A 9,002-nucleotide genomic window follows, 5' to 3' on the forward strand; every position below is an offset into this window, starting at 1 on the left:
ACTTAAATTCCATGTTAAAGTTTTTACTATGATGGATTTGGCCCGCCCTCTTTGGTGGAGTCAGCAGGTCAGACCCGCTCCCTTTGGTGCAGTCGGTGGGCCACACCCGCCCCCTTTGGTGATGTTGCGGCCCAGGCCCCCCCCCCATTGTGCCGTCGCCGGGCCCAGTCCGCCCACTACTTGTTGAAAGCTGGTATGGGTCATAGGGTCAACAGCCATTAGGTCAACCACTAAAGGTCGATAGTCACTAAGCCTATATAGTTAGTCGGAATTGGAAAAGGTCGACAAGAGTTTTCATGTTTTGGTGTCGACATGGACATCGTATAAGTGTACAGCTTCACTCGCCATGCATCGGGCATATTCTCACTCTATTCCCACTTGTATAGTAACGTATGAAAAAACACCTTTTTCTGAAGAAAAAAAAACATGAAAAACTCATGTCAACCTTTTCCATGTGGACCTAATGCATGTGTTCACCTAATGACCATGTCGACCTATAGTGTACGACCAAATGACTGCTTCTTGTGATTAAAGCCTTATTATGGCGTTAAGAGTAATGCGTCCTCCAATTAAAAAAATGGCCAACAGAAAACAATCGATCATAATCAGTGTGGGCAATGGTGGCAATCGCGTGACCTGGGAATCTGACCACAATAGTAGAACCCGGGTAAGGATGCAGTGTAAACAGCGCAAGGCTGACTATGCGACCCAGGTTATGCTTAAAAGCTGCTGATACAGATGGTACCACGCTTTTCTGTGCTCCCAGCACAGTGTCTCACATGCACACATGTCCCATTTTCGGGGATCAGCGAGCCGAACATGCTAGAGCACAAATAAGCATGGCTCCATCTGTAATACATGTAGATAGAGGTCCGCCTCATGGGAGTGTCTGTGACTGACATGCAGGGCAGACAAAGGATCAGTGTAAACAGGCTGACCCAAGAATAACCTGGTTTCAAAGTGAAGTGTAAACAGAGTTTGACCTGGGTTGGAACCATGTCCTGAAAACAGGATTAGACCAGGGTTTTTGGTGGAAAAAAATGGTATCTGTTGTAGATGTATGAAGCGGTGAAAAGAGTGGAGAAATTGCTCATGTTAACCAATCAGCTATGAAGTAACATTTAGCAAATGTATTCAATAATAATTTTCCTACATCCACCTTTGTATAAAAGGGTCCACCTGGTTCAAAATGGACAGGCCTTCAACACTGGTAGCAAGCAGGGTTATTCCTGGGTCTGACCCATGTAGCCTCCTATGCCGGGGTTAAAGTGTGGTGGAACTGAGTTCCAACACCTGTAATGGTAGGGGAAACTCCGTTCCACCTCCACCACAGCCCTGCATAGAATTTACAACAGAAAAGCCTGTCCCAGCGGCTTCATTTTTTTGGCAAGGCATATTTGATGCCATGCCTTCTCCATCGCTAAAGTGAACCAGAGAGGAGAGGAAGCAGCTGGAAGGACAAAGCTAGATAAGTGTATAAAGGCCACTTACTGTGGACTTTAGGTGTAAAAGCAATACTGCTTTTAATTAATTGTAAGCGACACTACTGCGTGGCATACATAGTGTTCATTCTAGCACCCACTATCTTTGAAAACCCATGCAGTTCCTCTTCCCTGCCTGGGGTGTGGCTGTCTGCTGTGGTGTTTCTAGAACAGGTCTGGTTTGCATATCAGTGCTGATATACAGATTGCTAGAAGCACTATAGCAGACAGCGACACCCCAGGCAGGGAAGTTAACCTGCATGGATTTTCAAAGATAGCGGGTGCTAGAATGAACACTAATACATGTAAGGAATACTACTGTGTAGTGCAACTTGAATAAGGGGCACTGCTGTGTGTCATAACATGAATAAGGGGCACTATTTTATGGTGTAATATGACTCAGGGTCACTACATGTGGTGTAGAAAGATAGAATTTGATGGCAGATAAGAACCACTTGGCCCATCTAGTCTTCCCTTTTTTAAACATGTTACCTCAAACCATATTTGATCCTTATTTTTTTGAAAGGATATCAATATGCCTAGCCAAAGCATGTTTAAATTGCTCTACTGTATTTGCCTCTACCACCTCCGATGGGAGGCTATTCCACTTATCTACTACCCTTTCTGTGAAGTAATTATTCCTCAAATTTCCCCTGAATCTTCCTCCCTCTAGTTTCAGTGCATGTCCTCGTGTCCTGTTGCTCCTCTTCCTGTTAAGAATGTCTCCCACCTGTACCTTGTTAAAACCCTTGATATATATGAATGTTTCTATCGTGTCCCCCCTTTCCCTTCTCTGCTTTAAACTACACATATTAAGATCTTTTAGTCTTTCCTGGTACTTTTTGTGATGTAGGACATGCACCATTTTAGTTGCCCTGAATATGATTGTGCTACTGTGTGGCATCATTTGAATTGGGGTCCTATTGTGAGGTGGGCGGTGGCTGGGGAAATTAGTTCCAGCACCTCTCCAGGACCATTTTAAGCCCTGCTCCTAAGCGAAAGGCACACCCAAGATGATTAGCACTTGGAGATGACATCTCCAAACGTGGTCTACTGTTAGATGGAAGACCTGGGTCCAGTGGAAAGAAACACTACTCAGGAATAGCCAAGTCTATCCACCGGTGTGAAAGGGGTTTATCGACCTAAAACCCATCTCCAACCTGTGCTCATTGTTCCAGTTTGGAGCCAAGTTTTAGGCTTGAAACAGCAGTGTAAGTTTCAAGGACAATATTTTTAATAATGACCTCCCTCACTTGGACATGCTGGACGAGGGTGACTTAAAGATATCTTTCACTTTGTCTTCTAGTGTGTATGGGGTTTAATACTGTGCACAGGAAAAACTTTGAAAGCAGCCCAAACGCAGCATCAAATGCTGATCCTACTGTACATTCAGTCAGAAGCCAAACAGGGCTTCAACATACACCTTTCAGTTCAACCGCTAACCTTGGTTTTAGGAGGCCTTATTTTAGAAGCTCAACTTTCAGGCAGGTAGAAAAGTTCTAAAGTGGAGAGTGATAAAGTACCATCCAATCAGCTCCTAACTGCCATGTTAAAGGCTGAGTTTGAAAAATGACTGAGTTTGATGGATACTTTATCACTCTCAAAGGATTAGTCTGGCCCATTCACTCCACCTGAGAGGACAATGAAATGAAACATATTTCCCTCTCCAAAGGCACTTACACCTGTACAGAGCAACAATTGCATTTGTCTGTTGAGTGTCCAATTGTGAGAGCCACAGGAAACAACTGAAATGCCCCCTAAGACAGTGGTTCCCAAACTTTTTTGAATGACTGCACCCCGTTAGTATCAGAATTTTTTCAAGGCACCCCTGGGATTTGAGATTTTTTTTTTTTATTAAGTAAATTGTGTTAATATGTCATCTTTAGGTTTAATTATGTGGAAAGGGACTGGATTCACTTCTGCTTGTCCACATAGTTTATGATTGGCAGCTACCAGCGGTGGTTTTGCCTATTACAATGACCATTAATAATTTGCATTAGTCCTGGATCCCAAACCCGAGGCACCCCTGCAAAGGTCCCGAGGCACCCATGCACTATGCAATACCTTGGCAACTCCTCATTGGCTAGATTGCATGTGATACACTGCATACAGTAATTTTGTATGCCCCAGGATATGATGTATCTTTGATGCAGCGGTGTCAGTTTAATCCGCTGTGCATATGACTGCACACTGCATCATAAATAAATGACACACGATTAGACAATTTTCACACTATTTATCACCCCAGTGCATCTAAATAATGTAGAAAACGGGCAAATTGTTCTAGTGTAGGGCCACCATTACCCATAAAATAAATGTATGTAGAAGAACTCACACATTGCCAGTACCTATGCTATACTTTGACAAGAGTACTTTAAAGTGTTTATTGTTAAATGTTTGACTTTTTCAGAAACAAATCACCCATCTGCTTATTTCTGGGGTTAGATAAAAGAGAGTGCCATCAGTAGTGAGATGTACATTTGTCAAGATCGGTGAAGCGATAAAGGGTTTGGTCTTTATCACCGGCCAATCAGTTGCCACCTGTCATTTTTCAAACCAAGCCTGTAACTTCACAGTTAGGATCTGATTGGCCGGTGATAAAGTATAAGCCACAGAGCTTAATAAATCTGCCCCTCAGAGAGTGACAAAGCAGACTGGGCAAGTGCAGCACAGTGTTCTGCTCCATCTGCTATATTCGCAGCTCTCTGGCCACGGCAGCCTGGGTCTTTTAACATTGCTCCAGGGTGCGGACTCTATCCCGCACTGATGCAGAGCTGAGAGGTCACACACAGTTCTGCCGCCTGGGTACTACCACCCGCGGCCCCTTGTAGTACAGCCACAGTACGCATCAGCCAGCTGGAGAGCAGCTCCGGTAGCCCTGCTATAATATACACAGGTAGATGAGCAGCAGGAAGGCTACAGACAGCGGCCATATGTATCCACTGCTCCGCCTGCTACTGTCACCTCTGCACCCGTAGACTGACAGTCTGCCCCGGGCATGGCACAGAGCATACCGGCCCCCGTAGGAGAGAGGTGTTTGGGGAACAGGGGAGCTACCGGCAGCTGCCACCGGAGCCCGTCAGCTATGGAAAGCCCGTCAGATCCGTAGCCCGATCCCGGGGTTGCCCCGGCACACTCACCTAGCCACGGAGCAGGAGGCAGCGCACAGAGTAGGGGTGCAGGGGTGTCCGGGCGGTGAGAGAAGAGTGCAGGTTCGGGACGCTGAAGCTGCTGCTCACGTATCACCGCCTCTCACTGCCGGCTGCCCCGCACCCAGCAGCTCTGCCCAGCCTCCTTCCCTCCACGTCGGCCGTCCTGCTCAACGTGGCACCCAGAGCCCCGCCCACACAAGCCGCCGCCCGCCGCTAGGAGCGCTGTAGTAAAGGAAACCACTGTGTGTGACATGGGGGCTGTTACCCTGCTGCTCCCACTGCAAACAGGAACCACACACGCTGCGCCAGTAACTGGTAGGTACGACTCAGCCACATTACACACAGGAAGGATCGCTATCGCCAGGAACAAGTATGGCGACAGTGTGCTGCCACTTCCTGCTGCGTACTTCCTTCCCGGGACATCAAGTGACCTACTTCCGCGGGCAGCCCTTGTTAAAAGCCTCGTGGCTGCAGCAGTGCGGCCATTTACAGTGCTGTGATCATCAAGCAGAGAGGTGAGTGTGGCTGCGCTGCGGAGATAATTCTGCTCAGGCTGGAGGTGCTAGCCTGCAGCTGTACTTGGTCCAATATCTACGTGTTGGGCGGTAGCTCTGCCTCTGCTATGTTAAGTGTGTTATATTGCTATGCACAAGAAGTTACTCAGATCAGGCCATGTTGCATAGTCCCTGATATCTGTGCCTTTTGGGAATCATGGCATGATATGGCCATCCTAGTGTACCTAATTCCTATTTGCCATTGTGTGAAATGGATTTCACTCATTTTAACGTTGTTCTAATCTAGTAGGCCAAGCAATCCTAGTTCTACGCTTAATTTATGTTACAAAGAACACCTGGTAACCCCTAGGCAGGTTTTAAGTTAAAAACTGTGGTACTTGTGTATTTGCATGCGTACGGCATCATAGGAAAATCGCATCGTGCCGCAAATGGCATGCGATGCAATTTTCCTTAGTTAATTTTGAGTGCACCCCTGCCCACAGATCGCATCGCATTCGCGGTGTGTTGCAATTTTGTTTATGTTGATATTTTGGTGTCCACCTTCTATACAACATCTGTTGAGCAAACATGAACTATGTATCTTTGTACTACTTGCTAAGCTATTATACTGTAGCAAACATGTACTGCTTATTGTGTATTAAAAATGCTTATAGTTAGAGTTGGTAATATTGGTTGACATTCAACGGTGGTGAGTTACTCGGTTCCTGCCCCAGTGGAGCTTACAGAACTACCACACGTGCATGCACACTAGGGCTAATTTAGTTGGCAGCCAATTAACTTGCCGGACAGGGCTTCCCCATGCTCTCCTCCCTGCGAATAGATGTCGTGCACACAGCATGTATTCATTGGCGGTGATTGCTGTGCTGCAAAATTGTATGTTGTAGCACATTTATGGGTACAAAAGAAAGTGAGGTGTCAGTGCCCAGCACTCCCAGCTATCAACTATCTGGCATGGTGCGACAACCTGCTAAAACAGCCTGGCGCAAACACTAGTTTTCACTGGTGTAAATATGGCTTGCCAAACAATTTGTATGCTTGGTGGCTTTTTTTTTTGTTTGTTTTTTTCGTATCCTTATTTTGCCTGTTGGAAAGTGCTGTATCATTACTTAATGTGGTAGTTAAGCAAAACTTTACTCATTAAGAGAACATCAACTGCTAAGCATGGTGGTAGATGTCTGATCATTTTAATATTGCAAAGTTTTACAAAGCTACCTTATTCCTTCACTGTTCTGCTCCTTTGTTCCACATCCGATGATTATACATTCTCTGCTGTTCACATCATGACTGCTGTGATTATAACTTTTTTTGACTTATGAGGATGTGAAAATCAGATCAGTGAAAAGCTTGATGAATGGGTCACTGTAAGTAATACACTTTTTTTATTATATTTCAGATGTCTGTCTGCTTCATGCGGATCACATTCTTATACAAGAAAGACCAGTGTAAATTGCACAAACCTCCATGAAGAAATCGAGCTGAAATGTTGGTTACATTTTATCTGGGAAGCAGTGTGATGAGGTCAGTCATAACCTTCATATATTATAATAAGATAGTAATTATCACATTTCAGGTAAATCAAAAAAATTTGGTATTGTGACAGAATGAAACACTTGTTCATTTTTTAACTTCGTCCAATGATGAAGCCTCTTTACTGCTGTTCACATCATGAGTTAACCGTGATTAGTATTATATCTGGCTGAGGACGAATAAGGTAGCTATGATAGCCTTCGTGTAAGAGATATCTCCTCATGACTTAACACTACTGTTAAGCTAGGATAAATATGAAGCTTGCAGGGGAAAGATTAGACGACTCCTGGAGTGGATCAACCAGTTTTGCTTGGCAGAAAAATTGTAACTTCCACCCTCTCAGGATTCAAGTTTAGAAAGATCCCTGCTTAGTGCAAATGTGTACTTCTACAGGAGCTGGAGGTCAGCTTCTTGCCCTCCCCTCTTTTGAATCATGTTTCTGGCTAATCTTAAACCACATTAATGGTGTATAGCATAATATTTCTAAAGTATTTTAAAAGATTCATAAATTAATGACCCTTACAGATGCAGTGTGTGCTGGTGACATTGCCCAATTTGTGGAACAAAAATGGCTGAAGGATTCTTCTATAGGGTAAGTACAAACATCTGTGATTTATAGCTTTAATCACATCAAACCAATCTTTAATGTTTTTTTTATTTCTGGCTTTAAAATTTTGCAATAGATTAGTAACTGTTCGGTATCAGCTATAATATCTTGGTTGACATTTCTTATTGACTTGTATATTCAGTGCTGCTACTTTGGGCATTATTCAATTAGCAATTTCGCCGTGTGCAGCGAATCCAGTTTAGGATTCGCTGCACACTCACTGTGTTCCAGAGGGCTGGCTGCCACTCGCTCTCTCAGTATTCAATGTTGGAGGGGCGAGTAGCCCCTCGCGGCGTATCTTAACCCCTGCTGCGGACGAGCGTCCGTGGCAGGGAGCCGAGGGACGGTGGCAGGCAGGGAGATTGAAGTCTCCCTGCCTGCCCCAGAATGTATGTGGGGGGGAGGTGGGCTCCCCGGGACCCAGGCAGCACAAGCCAGCAGGGGACCGGGTATATTCACTGCTCCCGATCATGCATATGTAATGATTGGGTGCAGTGAATATATGAATATCTAATGAGCGGCTCGGCTCCCGGCCCCCTGCTGGCTGCTCTGTGTAAAAAATATTAATATATATTCATGTGCTATAAGCACATGAATAAAAATAGCATGCCCCTTCTCAGAATAAAATTCCTGATTTTTTTGACACCAAAATTAAAACAAAACCCTTTTATTTAAAAAGTTCACATTCCACTTCTCCATGAAAAGATGGAGAATTGAGACACGGCGAAAATCACTCAAAGACTGCGAGAAGTGCACATTGAATAGGGTTGCTCGCTTTTTGAGAGCAAAAGTCTCTATCCAACGCAAGAAAAGCACAAACTCGCCATAAAACACGGCAAATCTTTCTAATTGACTACTGCCGTTTGTGTTTGCTCTCAAAATGTAACGTGCTAAATATTTAGTTCTGTCCAATGATTAAAACCTTTCTGCTGTTCACATCATGATATTCTGTGATTAGCAAGTTCTGTATGAGGACATGAGCTTTTTTTTTTTTTTTCTATATACCTAATGTCTGTTTTCTTCCTACCAGATTGTAGGGTATTGTCAAAATTCCCCCCCCCCATCATATTTGTATTTTTTTTTTTTTTTTTACCAGTTTCTGTGCTGTGAGATCTTAAATGAATGTTATGTCTGAGGTAGTACTAGAAACACTTAGGTCTGACAATTCTGTTTCCACAGGTGAGCAGTAACTGGCTGCAGATGGAGCATTGCTGAGCTGGATACTACAGTATGGAAAAATCTATGAAGATGCAAATTTGACGCCAACCATAGACCTTTATGTATTTTTTTTTTTTTCTGTGTTTAATTTTCAGTTACAATAACAAAATTAACAAATGGACTAAATTTACAACTTTAACAAAATACATGCTCTGTATGGGGGTTTCCATTGCACATAATGGCTGCTGTAATGGAGAATATGTTGGATGGACCATAATTTGGTTGGGTCTTGTTTACATTAAACCTGAGGTTGACCTAGCTGGAGCCAGAATTTGTTTTTGTGACGGTTTACTTTTTTTTTATAAAACAAAGTAGTACTTCCAATTGTGCTCCTATTGCACTTGTGTACAGTTATTGCTAATACTTTTCAGAATATGTATTACACAATATGCACTGAAACAATAGTTAAGTGCTGAAAGCTGTGAATGTGGCTGCAAAGGACTGGTAAACATAACATAAACATACCATTGTATGTGAACCTGCACATTATTACAACTAGTTG

The 9,002-nt window shown here is 43.8% G+C and overlaps 1 protein-coding gene and 1 long non-coding RNA gene across 25 annotated transcripts in view; one reads left to right on the forward strand and one right to left on the reverse strand.

Moving 5' to 3' along the window:
* SEC31A (SEC31 homolog A, COPII component) overlaps positions 1-4,806 on the reverse strand; it is a 54,226-nt gene extending 49,420 nt beyond the window's left edge. For 8 of the 24 annotated variants that reach the window (XM_083176008.1, XM_083175987.1, XM_083175996.1 and 5 more), the window contains exon 1: positions 4,622-4,803. The gene's annotated coding sequence lies outside the window, so the exon portion shown is untranslated. Of the gene's footprint in view, positions 1-4,621 lie in introns of all 24 variants that reach the window. The other 16 variants (XM_083176103.1, XM_083176078.1, XM_083176068.1 and 13 more) reach the window with 4 other exon arrangements.
* Positions 4,807-4,890: 84 nt separating this feature from the next.
* Positions 4,891-8,758, forward strand: LOC146063605 (uncharacterized). The gene is made up of 4 exons (XR_014471624.1): positions 4,891-5,148; positions 6,542-6,666; positions 7,201-7,267; positions 8,462-8,758. It is a non-coding gene; the product is annotated as an uncharacterized LOC146063605 (long non-coding RNA).
* Positions 8,759-9,002: the final 244 nt, after the last annotated feature.

The sequence above is a fragment of the Crinia signifera genome, chromosome 1, assembly GCF_055691185.1.
Source record: "Crinia signifera chromosome 1, ASM5569118v1, whole genome shotgun sequence".
In the NCBI taxonomy this organism is placed as follows: Eukaryota; Metazoa; Chordata; class Amphibia; order Anura; family Myobatrachidae; genus Crinia; species Crinia signifera.